The following is a 14,847-nucleotide window of genomic DNA, read 5'->3' as shown; positions in this document are numbered from 1 at the left end:
ATAATGAAACATAAATTGTGAATAAGTAAAATATAACGGTGTGTTGCAATCCATTGTACTAATGCAAACGGAATAATAATGCAAACCAAATACATTGTACTACGCTTTCAAGGAACAAATTGTGAATCAATAAATTCACATACATTTTGTGAATAAGTAAAATATAATGTTGTCTTAACATTGTAATACATTGCAATAATATTGTAATAACACTGTCACAACTCTTTTACACTCTCCCTTAATTCTCTTGTAGCTTCTCTTCTGAAAATTGCAACAGCTCTTCAACAGTGTTCACACCCAAATCACTTTGTAAAGAACTCCCAAGCTTTCCTCCAAGCTGTTTCCTGAACACCATGTTTTCTCTGACATTGATGAAAATGACAATTGACAGATAGTACCAGTTGGTAGACGTGACATTATGAGATCTAGATGTAAGGACAGGTATAGATATGCTCTACTGAATCTACCGTTTCAGTATAAATATAGCCACTGACTTGACTGGTTTTAAATATGCATTTAGATAACCAAAGAGGACAAATTAAAATACAACGATCAGGTAATTACTAAGATTAGAAAAATTACTATTGACTTTTGGAAAATGTTTATGAAAACAAGGGTAGACTCTTGCTATTTGCTCGAGAAGGTATCAGACATGAGTGACACATGCGCTTGTGTCATCTCTGGGATGACAATTGTCAGTATGGCAAAATAGCATGCATATAATATGGTTTCAATGCATTTTCACTTACATTCTTTTCTCCTTCTCTTGCTTCATTTAGTGCTTGTCTCTCAACCAAGAGTAATGGAATTTGCTGCTCCACTTCCTAAAATTGTTGTATATCAATAAAAGGAGTTTGAAATCCTATAATGTTCAAGCATATTTTAGACATGCATTAGCCTTTGCTTAGTCCAGTAAAAGAACTTCAAAAATTGTAAATATACAAGAAGTTTTTTTTACAAGTAATTGTAAATATACAAGAATAGATTGAAGAAAGGTTTACATACGAGTGTATGACAATAAAAGCAATAGAAAAAAATATGAATATATCAGAAGTCACAACCACCCTTCTTTAAACTGGGCGTTTCTCCTATGTAAGACCTACCCCCAATATACTTGGGTTGTGCCCCTAGCAATGAAGAACTTAGCCAAAAAAAAACCGAAACAATTGAAGAATATTAATGGATCACAACCACACAATCAAATTAGCATTGTGTCAGAAACATATTTGGAGGGATTCGTGAATCCTGGCAACATATCAAACTTATAAAAAAAAAAGAATGTAATCAAAACTATAACAGCTATGCTATGAAGTAAAACGGACTTGGAAAACATCATGGCCAAGGCCAAGGAAAGAGGACCGCTTACACTCTTACAAGATTGCCAGATGATATGGAATACCATAGTATTCACTTATACAACTTTACGATGGACTAGACTGGCAAGACACTGTAGGGGGGAAAAAAAAAGGAAAATGTCCAACCCAACAACGAATTGTCTAAATATAATTTCCACCCCATTCTTACCCAATGAAGAGGGAATTAACAATTTTACTGTACTTCTTTAACTCAAACCATATTTTGATGTCAATGAGATGAGAATAACACCTTTGCTGAACGTTTTGAAGCTGCACTTCCAGATGCTGAACTTCCTCTGACCACCCTCTTCCGTTTTTTGCTGGATTTACATGACTAATTATCATAAAAGGATAAAAAAGTATGAGGATCCATTACAAGATATAAATTCTTTGTAAAAATGGAAGTTCAGTAGAATATTAGCGGTCAGGTAATCAAACCTTCTCTTTTTCTGCAAGAAGCACAGTATTTGTAGCATGAGGAGCCACCAAAAAGTATATCAGGTTTGCAACAATGTCTTCCTGGATGTGCACTTTCAGCTCTTTAAAACAATATCACTCGACATGTAAAGCTTGAAGAGCATCAAAGCTAGCTCTTAAACACATGCTGCAAATGTATACTCATAGCAACTTTGGTTTCAGTAGAAAATATTCAAACTGAGATTAAACCCGGACAGCAAAGAGTGCAGGTGACACCACATCACTGAAACTATCTGGCTACTCGGTTTACATGTTCACATGAACGAAAGAAGGCTTTAATAATACCCAGATTAATCAATTTGCAGCATATAATATACATTTAGTCAAAACTAAATGTAGTCAAAACTAAAAGAACCAACGTTTAAAATTGGGGCCGAAAAACAGAATCATTCAACCACAATTACATTCTAGAATCAACATGCAAAAGTAGCAAATCAACAAACCTTCCTAGTGGTAGCCTTGGCAATTGGAATGTCAAGGACATCACAAAATTCCGACAACTTCTCTTTGTTTTACTTGTCAAATTTCTCTTTAACTTTGATCATCTGGTTTTCCTGTATTAAAAATGCATTCTCAGAAAGATCAAGTCTGCCACACTACAGCTTGCTATAAAAGCTCATACAAAGGAAGGATGTTAATTCATAAATATTTAATCCTTTTACCTCATTTTCATGCCACACAAAACCAGAAAACTGAGATATATTATTCTTGACCTGAATAGCCTGTAAAACCAAAAGTAGAAATTTACATTGAAGCAAGATTGGTGTAGTCAATGGTAACATCTTTATATACATATATATATATATATATATATATAATATATATATATGAAGTAACGATAATTTAAGAATAATACGGCCCCATCGGGGCCTTACCCAATTGTAACATCCTAGATGAACCAAAACAACAGAATCAAATATACTGCCTTATGCAGTTCACCATATAACCAACTAGAAAGGTGGAAAAAAGAGCAAAGCCAAATGTATGCAGAAATACGTACAAGCAGAAGTACCTGGATGATATTCACAAAATCTTCTTTACTCATAGCTTCAACTCAAATGGAATACGCAGAAGGACACAAGAATGGAAATAAATTAAAAAAAAAAAAAAAAGGGTTTGCGAGCAGATCTAGAAAACAGAGGCAGCTAAAATGTGGTGAGTGAATTACAAGGGCATCACTAGAGATGGTTCTTCCAAACAAACACAGAGCAAACAAATTGCTCCGACCAGAGACAGTCTTGAAAAGAGAGGGAGAAGGGGGAGGGCGTTTTCAGAGCAGGTGGTGCGACATTAAAATCTTCTCTGGGTGACTCTGATTCCTCTGTTTAAGGGTGAGAGAAAGAGAGAGAGAAGAGACTAGTTAAGGACCCTAATTTTCTGGAAATTTATCCATGCCTAAGCATACCCATCTCAGAAACACACAAAAATCACATCTCGATGTACACATGAAGAACATAGCATGTACGGACAGGAAAATGGTAGTACAATATTGACCTAGCAAACCATTTGGCGAAATAGAGCACTCGGTCCCGTCGCTGATTTGGTCCGTTCAATCAGCTCGCGGGGAGCGGCGGCGCTGGGCAGACTAACGAGCGTCGCGAGTTGGCCCTGAACCGAAAGATGCCGTCGCGAGGTGGCGCTGGCAAGAGGAAGCCGACGGACGCGGGTTCGTGGCGAGGAAGGAGGTTCGCGGGATTGAAATCTTGTTTGTTCCGTTCAATGAGCTCGCGGGGACAGTGGAGGTGCTGGGCAGACGGAGGAGTGCCGCTCGGTGGCACTGACGAGAGAGACGACGTCGCCGGGAGGAGCTGGGTTGCGGGAGCAGATGCGGGTTGCGATGGAGCAAAGCTTTCGCGGGATGAATTCGAATGGGATGAAAATGCATACAGATTTGCAAATTCGATCAAAACATGCGTTTTGATTTAAAAACAAAAAAACAAAAAATACAAGCATCCACGTAGTGAGTGCACTGTGCATCCACGTAGTGAGTGTACTGTGCACCCACTACAGTAGATGCTATATAGAAGAACTTAAAAAAAATATATGTATTTTTCTATATTTGTTTTTATAGGTAATCAAGTAGTTATATTCATAAAAATAGGTAAAGTCTAGATACACAAGAAGTGTACATGAGGAACACCTAGCTAGAGGTTACAATAGAAAGTAGAAGGTCATGGACCCTTAACCCATTACAAACTATGGCCTCCACCCATAAAAACAAGAAAAAATCTTCTTTGCAGCCTACTGTTGGGAGAAGCCCCAGCACACTAAACGTGCTGGGTTGAAAAAAAAAAAAAAAAAATTATGTGAGGTGTGTGGAGAGTGCAATGTACAGTAGGCTGATGAGTAGCATTTCTCTAAAAACAATGACTTAAGAAAGAAAACTTTTAGCTCATCCATAAAATCCACCAATCTAAGAGGCATCAAGACAATCTGATTCTTGAGAAAAAAATCATCCCACATGAACCTAGTCACCTCATAGTGTAGAAGCAGATGATTTACTAATTCCCCATGCTTCTTACACACACAACACCAATCCAGAACAATTACCCGCCGTTTTCTCAGATTATCTGTAATAAGGATCTTATCCAAGGATGCTGTCCAAACAAAAAAAAAGCATCCTTTTTGAATTAGCTTTCGTCTGCCGTATGCTCTTCCACGGGAACTTAGTCCTTCCAGGGCTCACTAGCGCTTGATAAAATGAACTAATAGAGAAAATATATTTCTTGGAATGGCTCCAATGCATCGTGTCTCCGGTGCCTCCTGAAATACTTACTGAATACAATGCCGCAAAGAACTTTGTAATAGACTCCAATTCCCAATCTTGGGCTACCCTATTGAAATCAATATTCCATTGAGGGAAATCATTTGAAAAAGCTAAAAGATTGGCAATCGCTGCATCCTTTTCTCTAACAAGCTCAAAGATAGCAGGTAAGGTGTCTTAGAGACATTAGTTAGCACACCATTTGTCAAACCAAAAACTGACACGAGAGTCATTGCCCACGACAAAATGTTCATGTCCTCGAAAGGTCTCCCAAAGACTCCTAATGTATTTCCACAACCCCACTCCATGCATACCTTGTACATCATTCGAGCACCATCCTCCCTAAGCCTCCCCGAATTGTGAATCAATAATTGACTTCCACAAGGCCTCCCTTTCGTGTTGGTACCTCCACAACCATTTACCCAAAAGAGCCTGATTGAATTTTGTTAAGTGGCGAATCCCCAGACCTCCCTAGAAATTAGGGTATAAACTGTTGACCAATTAACCAGGTGGGATTTGAACTCTTCTACCAATCCACTCCACAAGAAATCCATTTGTAACTTCTCAATGCGATTAGCCACCTTTGTGGGAAGCGGGAACAATAACAAAAAATAAATGGGTAAGTTTGAAGAGTATTTTTAATCAAAGTCAACCTACCACCTTCGACAAGTATAGCCTCTTCCAAGCAGCCAATCTACGCTCTACCTTTTCGATCACATCATTCCAAATACTTTCAGATTTAAAGGAGACACCCAAATGTAAGCCAAGATACTTCATAGGTAGAGAAGATATCTTGCACCCCAGGATTGTAGCTAAATTCTCCGCTTCGTGGACAGCCCCCAGTGGCACTAATTCAGACTTTGCAAGGTTGATACTTAGGCCTGAAACAGTTGTAAAACCAAGGAGTAGCGCCCTCAAGGTTTGAACGTGTCCAAGGTGTGCTCCACAAAAGATGAGTGTCATTGGCAAATAGCAGGTGCAAAATGTTGAGCTCGCCATTCCCTACCGAAATTCCATAGAGTAATCTCCCGTCCACCTGGCGTTCAATCATCTGACTGAGAGCTTCCATGACAAATAAAAAAAGAAGAGGAGAAAACGGATCTCCCTACCTCAAGCCACGAGAGGAGTTGAAGAAACCCACCGGTAAACCATTTACTAAGATAGAGAAACGAACTGAAGAGATGCAAAATTCTACCTATTTATGTCATTTCCCCCCAAAACCACATCTGTCAAGTAAGTAAAGTAAGAACTGCCACAGTTCACATGGTCATAAGTTTTCTCCATATCTAGCTTACAAAGTAACCCGGGTTCTCTAGACTTTAGTTGACCGTTCAAAACCTCATTTGCAATAAGTACCGAATCAAGCATTTGTCTACCTTTGACAAACACATTTTGCAGCTTCGAGATTAGTTTTTCCACCACTAAGTTCAATCTATTCGCTAGCACTTTGGACATAATCTTATACATTTCATTCACAAGACTAATGGAATGATAGTCTTTCAAATTCCTAGACCCTACCTTTTTGGGAATGAGGGCTAGGAAGGTGGCGTTAATACTCTTTTCAAATCTAACGTCAATATGAAATTCATGAAAAACTTGCATAAGATCCTCTTTGACCACCTCCCAACAAAGCCCAAAATAAAGTCGTCCAGACTGGAAGCCTTATCACTTGCCATATCTCTGATTACGTTACACACTTCCTCTTCTACAAATGGTCTCTCTAGCCACCCTGCACTTTGCTAGTTTAATGTAGAAAAAGACAAACCATCCACTTTCGGTCGCCAATTGTGTTCTTCCAATAGGAGTTGTTGATAATATCGTTCAATGTGGTTGTTGATTACCATCTGATCCGAAGAAACTGCCCCATCTATCATCAATGTATCAATAGCATTGTTCCTCCTGTGGAAATTAGTCATCTTATGAAAGAATTTCGTGCACTTATCCCCCTTCTTAAGCCAAAGCGCCCTTGATTTTTGTCTCCATAAAATCTCATCCATCAAAGTTACTCTTTTAAATTCTGCTACTACCTGACTCTTGTGAGTTTTTTTAGGTTCAGAAAGAATTTTGGCCTCCTCCTCGCCTTCCAATCCATGTAACTCCTCCATAAGAGTGCACCTCTATTGAAGCACATTGCCAAAAACTTGTTCATTCCATTGCTTCAAATCATGTTTTAGCGCTTCCAACTTCTTTGCTATAATGAAACTTGGGGAGCAGTAGAACCTATAAGAAGTCCACCATAGTCTAACCTTGTCTACAAAATCATCATTTTTAAGGCACATATGCTCAAATTTAAAATACATTTTGCCCCCTTGGATGCCTCCACAGTCTAAAATGATGGAGAAATGATCAGAGCATAACCAAAGTAACCTTTTTTGAACTACATCCAGGAAGTGAGAATCACAATCAAGAGTTATAAAAAATCTATCAATCCTCGACCAAGATGGAAATTCTCGGTTGTTGGACTAGGTAAACGTGTCTCTTGATAGTGGAATGTCCACAAGCTCCTGTTCTGAGATGAAATCAGAAAAATCTCTCATGGCTGGAGTGATGCGGGATACACCCGACCTTTTGCTTAGAAAGCGAGATGTGTTAAAGTCCCCCAATGCAACTTGGTAGCTCCCACCAACTAAGAACTCCCGCCAATTCTTCCCACAAAAACTTTCTCTCCGAATCAATATTTGGGCCATAAACACCAACACATGCTCATTTGAAGCCATCTTCTAGATTAACAATAGAGCATAGATTAACAAATTAGCATGCAACAGTAAAATCACCCATACACTCCTCCACCCTTTCCACCACCCTTTTGTCAAACATTATTAGAACTTCCCCAAATGCTCCTTTTGATGGTAGGTAAGACCACCCGACATGTTGCCCTCTCCATAAACTGCGAACGATTTTTCTAGTAATAGCTTCCAACTTAGTCTCCTGTAAACATATGATATCCCCTTCCATTGGCGAAGTTAATTTCTGACTTGGAGCCGCTTATTAAGATCATGCAACCCCCTCATGTTCCAAGATAATATTTTTGATTTCATGGGACAACCATTTTACCCCTCCCCTTGAAACGCTCCCAATTGGAGCTCTTCTTGCCCTTTCCTCTTTCATTGCCCAAGTTAGCCTTTTGAGTTCTCTTTCCTTCTTTTTGATCAGATTCAAGGATTGATTGGATTTGGATTGAGTATTCACAACCTCTACGGCTGTAAGTAAGACCATCAGCTTCGAAACTCCCATAAGAAGTCCCTACCATGTGCTTAATATATATTGCTTTCTTGATTACCCAATCTGACGTGTTGGGATGAAAAAAGTTTAGAGAAGTAAGATAATCCTCCCCATCCTTGTTATCTACAAACAAAACCTAAGATCCAGCCAAATCAGTCTCCCCCATTTCACCTTTTGAGCCCGTCACTGTTTGCTGCACATTCATAGTATGTTTGGAAACACTAAGGTCCTCTGACGTATCCAAACCCAGACCCACAACATACTCCGGCGTCGAGACCGCTGCCTTCATCGCCATGGTAGCAGGAGGCAACCTAGCAGATGCCGGGGGCAAAGTCTGTGCGACCATGAGCCTTGATAGCCCACCTAAATTTGCATTCGCCGTCATCTTGATAAGCTATGTCGAAGCCGAGAGCCTTCTCTTCGTCAGAGAGGCGAGAGTCTGGCCAGAAGAGGCCGGTGGTAAAGTTTGTGCCACCGCGAGGACTGACAGCCCACCCATTTACACCCCGTGATCCAAGGAGTAGATCTAAGTATGTGAAGACAAGAGGGCATCGAAGGAGCTACCGGCATTTGGGGGGTGGGTTGTCATCGTCGAGATGAGTAACTCTAGTCGAAGTATCGGTTATGGGTCCATGGGCCTAGGCATGGCCACGGGCTCAGGCCCAGACACAATCTCTGGCCCCCTCACCGAGAGAGAACCCTTAATAGTTGGGCTCTCTAGCCTAACACCCAGGAGAGGGGCCTCAGACCTCACTTCACATGAAACAGGCCCAGAAGTTGAGCCCCTTTTCAAAACAGGGCCCAACCTGTTTCTCCTTCCAGCTCACCTAACTTGGGCCTCTTCAGCCCATCCCCACTTTGGTATTTCCTATAATAGGCCTGAAGGGCTTCCTCCCTTTTGGAGGCTAATGGCCTTGGCCCAGGCCCAGACCCCAGTCTTTCTCTAAACTGAAAGTCAGCACTCCCAATTCCTTCCTAAGTGTTTTCAATTCCTCCTTCACCCCGATAACTTCCTTTTTCAAATTAAACAAAGCCTCTTGCATTCTAGTTTCCACTGCACAGACGTTTTACAGTGACCCACTCCCCATTTCAGGTACAACATTTGTGTCATCTTTTGCATTTTCGCCTAAGTGTTCCCCTACCAAGCACCCTTTTTTGTTTTTTTCAAACACTTACATTCTTCTACCCGCACCACCCAACGTTGCCTCTACATATCATAGCCTCTCATTCTCCTTCCCCTTGCCTTCCTCTCTGTCCAGCCATGGGATCAAAATAAGAGCCTGCTTAGACACATCCCCCATTGACAAAGCAGTCTTCAGCTCCATTGATAGCAATTTCCAGCCCTTGCCTTCCATCCCTTCTGAGATCGCTAACAAACCACGACTACCGATGCCACCACCATAGTCTGTTACTTCCAAGAAATGCCTGTACGCATTAGAGCAACTATGACCAAAGAGAGCTTTGGCTCCATCCCTATAAGTCTTATAAAGAGCCTTTTGTCCCCCTGAAAATAAACATTCTTCTACAGTGTTTGCCAGCCAACGAGCACTAGCAAGATTGAGCATTATCTCCTTAGTAACCTTCCTCCCCCCTCTTCGTGATGCAGCATAAGTTTCCTCCCTCCATTGACAAAACAAAAACTTTGTCTCTATTAAAAGATGCTTAAGGAACCCCATGCCTAACACAAAAGCAGAAACTAATGGGGATTGATTCCGGCAAAGAGTCACTAGAACAAACTACCCATCGAAAAAGTGTACGGAGAAAATTTGGAGAGAAAAAAAGTTATTTGTTTGTTAAATTCAATAATATACTAGTAAGTAGTACAAGCTAATTATTATTTTTTTGATAAGTAAGAAGTAAGTTTCAATGATATGAATGAAAAATAGGCATAGCCCGTGTACACAGGGAGTATACAAAAGAAAAAACCTAAATACATTCTAAAAGTACTACATTAAAGATAAGAAATCATGCACATTGTTTCCATTAAGGACAATAGCTAAAAGCCATAGGAGTAAAGTGTGTAGAAAAGAATTATGAAGCTCCGCTATTGTTCTCTCTCTATCTTCAAAGCATCTCGTGTTCCTCTCCATCCAAATACACGACATAATGCATAAATGTATCATCTTCCAAACTGCAGCCACCTGGGGACAGCCTTGAATACCCTTTTAGCAGGCAAGCATATTAGCCACCTTTGATGGCATAACTCAAGCAACATTCACTCTACTAAATATCACATCCCACAACTCTCTTGTCACCTCACAATGCAATAAAAGATGGTCTACTGATTCTCCGTGTTTTTTACACATATAACACCAATCCATCACAATGAGGCCCCTCCTCCATAAGTTGTTCGTGGTTAGAATATTCCCCAGGGCTATAGTCCACACAAAGAAGCCACTTAGGAGAGTACGCGAGACTTCCAAATGCTCTTCCACGGGAAATGTACATTACCTTGTAAAGCTAGCATTTTATAATATGCCTTCACTGTGAACTTCTTGCTACTACTAGTTCTCCACTGTATTCTATCAACATGTGCCATTATCTCTCCTGAGGAGTGTAGCAAGCTGAAGAATTCTACGATGGTAGACAGCTCCCAGTCATGGTTATCCCGAGTGAATATAATGTTCCACTGATAAGTACCATGAGCAAACACAAGCACATCTGTCATCGCAGCCTCCCTATTAGCTGCAATGCTATAGAGAGCTGGGAAGGCCCTTTTCAAAGAGAGCTCACCACACCAAATATCCTGCCAAAACTTGATTCTAGTATCCTGACCAACCACATAACGGATGTTGTTTTCGAAACACTGCCAACCCCCCTAATATATCTCCACAAACCAACACCATACTGCCCCTTGCTAAATTAGTGCACCAACCACCCCAAGCACCTCCATGCCTAGAATCAACAACTTCCTTCCACAATGACTCACCCTCCAAATGATACCTCCATAGCCATTTCCCCAATAATGCTTTGTTGAAAGTTCTTAGATTATGCACACCCAAACCTCCACTCGATATTAAGGAACAAACTTTATTCCAATTAACAAGATGAGATTTGTTTTCCTCCCCCAAACCACCCCACAAGAAAGCCCGAAATAACTTCTATATCCTATTTGTCACGCCAGCAGGCAATAGAAATAAAAGATAGGAAATAGGTCGGGATATTAGATAAAGTGCTTGTGATTAGTGTAATATGCCCTCCCTTCGATAGATACAACCGTTTCCGCCCAGCCTTTTCTTCACTTTCTGAATAACCCTTTTCCAAATAGCCCTTGCTTTGAAAGTCGCCCCTAAGGGGAGACCCAAATATTTCATAGGCAGACAAGACACTTTACACCCCAAGAGATCTGCTAGGCTACTGATTTGAGGCACCCCACCCACCGCCACCATCTCAGATTTGCCAAGGTTGACCTTAAGCCTCGACATGGCTTCAAAGCAAACAAAAGTGCTCGTAGAGCATGAATTTGACCTAACTCCGCTTAAGAAAAAAAGAGTATATCATCTACAAATAAAAAATGTAAGATCATAATAAAGCCATTTGTACCAATACCCACAGAAAATCCAGTTAAGAAACCACCCTCAACAGTAGCCTTCACCATCCGGCCAAGTGCCTCCATGACAATAACAAAAAGGAATGGAGACAAAGGGTCCCCGAACCTCAATCCACGAGAACTGTTAAAGAACCCGCAGGGGTACCATTAACTAACACTGAGAATCGAGTAGTAGTAATACAATAACGAATCCATGAAATCCACCTATCACCAAAACCGCACCTCCCAAGAGAGTAAAGGAGGAAATCCCAATTTACGTGATCATATGCTTTCTCCATATCAAGCTTACATAGGATGCCTGGTGTTCCCTCCTTCAACCTGTGATCCATGCACTCATTGGCAATGAGAACTGAATCAAGGATCTGCCACCCCAGTACAAAGGTATTTTGAGGTTTTGAAATAATTTGCTCCATCACCAAGCTTAATCGATTAGCAAGGACTTTCAAAATAATTTTGTAAACCCCACTCACCAGGCTTATAGGACGGAAATCCTCTACTTCCATCACCCCATGTTTCTTCGGTATAAGAGCTAAGAAGGTCTCATTAAGGCATTTCTCAAATTTTTTGAAGGCATGGAATTCAAGAAAAATTTTCATTACATCACCTTTCACAATCCCCCAACAATGTTGGAAGAAACCCATCGAAAAACCATCCGGCCTAGGCACTTTGTCTTTAGCCATATTGTTGATAACCTTATACACCTCATCTTCTTCAAAAGATCTTTCCAGTCAATTCGCACTCTATATGTCAATTGACTCAAAAGGCAAATCAAGTTTTGGCCTCCAACAAGTCGATTATGTGAGCAAGTTCTCATAGTAATTCACAATATGATCCTCTAGTTCAATAGGGGAAGAGAGAACTTGATTACCTGTCTTAAGTGTCTCGATAGTGTTGTTACGTCTATGTCAGTTAGCCACTCTATGGAAAAACTTTGTACATTTATCCCCTTCTTTTAACCAAAAAGCCCTTGATTTTTGTCGCCACGAGGTCTCCTCTATCAACAACACCCTCTCCAGTTCAGTCTCCACCACATTCTTCCTTAACAGTACCTCTTCGGAAGTATCTCCCATCAATACCTGCCCCTCCAACTCCTATAACTCCTCCATAAGGGTCATCTTCTGGTTGTCAATATTGCCAAACACTTCCATGTTCCCACCTCTTTAAATCTTGCTTTAAAGCCTTAAGCTTACCTGCAAGAATGAAGGTAGGGGTACCTATGAGCTGATAAGAAGACCACCAAGAACAAACTTTCTCAACAAATCCTTCTACTGTTAACCACATATTTTCAAACCTGAAATACTGGCGGCCCCTGTGAACTCCACCACAATCTAACAAGATAGGGAAATGATCCAAACAAACCCGGGCCAGCTCTTCTGCCTTAGCTCTGGAAAGTGGGCTTCCTAAGAAGGGAAAATAATAAACCTGTCAAGTCTCGACCATCCCCTGCTATGGACCATGTGAACTCACCTCCAACAAGAGGGAGATCCATAAGGTCCAAATCAAATATAAACTCAGAAAACTCCTCCATAGCTGTAGAAGTGCAAGAGTTACCTGATCTCTTACTCGGGAAGCGAGTGATGTTGAAATCCCCACCAATACATCACAGCACGTCCCATAGACAATATAAGCTCGCCAACTCCTCCCAAAATCTTCTCCTCTCTCTATCCAAATTAGGCCCATAAATGCCTACATAAGCCCATTCACACCCATCTACTACATTTTTAAGAAGATTAGAAACTGAATAAGTCCCAACGCACTCCTCAGCCACCTCCACCACCCTTTTATCCCACATTAAGAGAACACCCACAGCCGCTCCTTCCAAAGGCAAATAAGATCAACCTACATACAAACACCCCCACAAGCTGCGAATAAGTCTTCTATCAACGATCCTCAATTTTGTTTTTTGAAAACACACCACATCAACCTTCCACGATCACATCAAAGATTTAATATGGAGGCGCTTATTGCGATCATGAAGCCCCCGCACGTTCCATGAGAGGATCTTAGGTTTCATGAACAATAGTAACTCCCCTCCCTTTCATTATATCCCTTTCGCCACTCCCCTCATTCACATCATAATTTATAGAACATTTAAGCCTATTAAGTTCCCTATCTCTCTTAGTGGCGGACTTCCATCAGCTATCTTCAATGGCAACAATGAGAGTCCTGCAATAATGAGAGTCTTGAATTGTTCTTCAAAACCTGGACAAGACACCCCAAGACAAGCTTGCAGGTCCTCCATTTTCTTAAACACCTAATCTAATATGAATTGGTCTAAATTTGGATTTGGGGGAAGCATGCGTAAAGGTTCGGCGTCTCCCCTGTCAATGCACTCCCCTTCACAGATAGCTAACTGCAAATCTACCCCTTCTGGCTCCTTCACAAAAAGCTCATCATTTTTTTCATCATGTTCCACTACTCTGAATACCACTATAACACCACTGTTTGAAGCCAAAAATTCTCTAGATGCCACTTGTAAGTCTGCGACCTGTTTCGTGCAGGTCCTGTGACGATGGGTGCTATAGTGGATGACGATAAGGCCTTCCCAGTCAAAAGGTCACCATCCAACATCGTCTGTGTATGTCCGGCCAACGTTGTCGTTATCGTCGAAGGGACAACAGAGGCAGTTGTCTTCGGAGAGAGAATATAGCAACTGTTGATCTATTCTGTGCAGGTCCCATGACGATGGGGGCTACAAGAGCAACATAACTACTCAACTCCACTCCTATTTGCTCCAATACTGCTTCAGCCGATGGCAAGACTACCATCGGCACCTCCATGGCCTTCGACGGGGTCGTCTGGGTCTTCGTCGGCGGTGGCTCGGGTCTGTACTTCGATGGGCCCTCATCATGTTGGGTCTTCTTGCACCAGGAAAGGCCCGTCGGCTTCGTCGTTCTCTTGGGCTGAAGCCCAATGCCCTGGCCCACCACCTTTGCCTTACCTTTGGACTGGCCCATAACTTGGGCTACAGGCCCACCCATCTGACCCTCTCCCACATTCTTTCCCGCATACTAGCCAGGGCCCGAGCCCATGCACCACTCCCCTTCAGAAAGTCTTTCAACGCAACGTTTCAACTTAACAAATTGATCAAACATGTCATTCATCCTCCATTGCATATCGTGCAATTCCTTCAACACTCTTTCTACTTTCTGCCCCAACCATGCTTTGCCATCTCCTTCACCATACTGATTTCCTGCCAAAAGAAGGTTGTCGTCTAACTTTCATAAGTCTGTTTTCTCTAGTTTTTGCACGTCTCGAGATGACGCCAGAGCCTCCCTATACGACCGAGGTGGGGGTGGAAGGAAAGTTTTACCCCTTTCGCTGCCAGCCTCCTGCAGCACTACCGCAAGGTTTCTCCACCCCGCTCCATCCCTGTCCCCCCGGGATAAAAATGAGATTGCGGCGGCCACCCCCACTGTACTCCACCAAAGCCATGTAAAAGCCACAAGAGTTTGAAGATCGTTGTGCGATGAAAGCTC

At 41.6% G+C, this 14,847-nt stretch overlaps 1 long non-coding RNA gene across 6 annotated transcripts; it reads right to left on the bottom strand.

Annotated features, from left to right (window-relative positions):
* Window positions 1-42: 42 nt before the first annotated feature.
* LOC108997683 lies at window positions 43-3,722 on the bottom strand. 6 transcript variants are annotated; one of them, XR_001997204.2, is made up of 7 exons: window positions 3,327-3,722; window positions 2,495-2,554; window positions 2,276-2,386; window positions 1,794-2,069; window positions 1,606-1,689; window positions 750-862; window positions 43-362 (listed from the first exon to the last, which is right to left on the bottom strand). It is a non-coding gene; the product is annotated as an uncharacterized LOC108997683 (long non-coding RNA). The 6 variants fall into 6 exon arrangements; XR_001997199.2 differs by having other exon boundaries at window positions 750-824; XR_001997203.2 differs by having other exon boundaries at window positions 43-344; window positions 750-824.
* Between the last annotated feature and the right edge of the window lie 11,125 nt (window positions 3,723-14,847).

This window comes from Juglans regia, chromosome 11, assembly GCF_001411555.2.
Source record: "Juglans regia cultivar Chandler chromosome 11, Walnut 2.0, whole genome shotgun sequence".
Classification (NCBI taxonomy): domain Eukaryota; kingdom Viridiplantae; phylum Streptophyta; class Magnoliopsida; order Fagales; family Juglandaceae; genus Juglans; species Juglans regia.
This window is presented reverse-complemented; position numbering and strand designations above follow the sequence as displayed.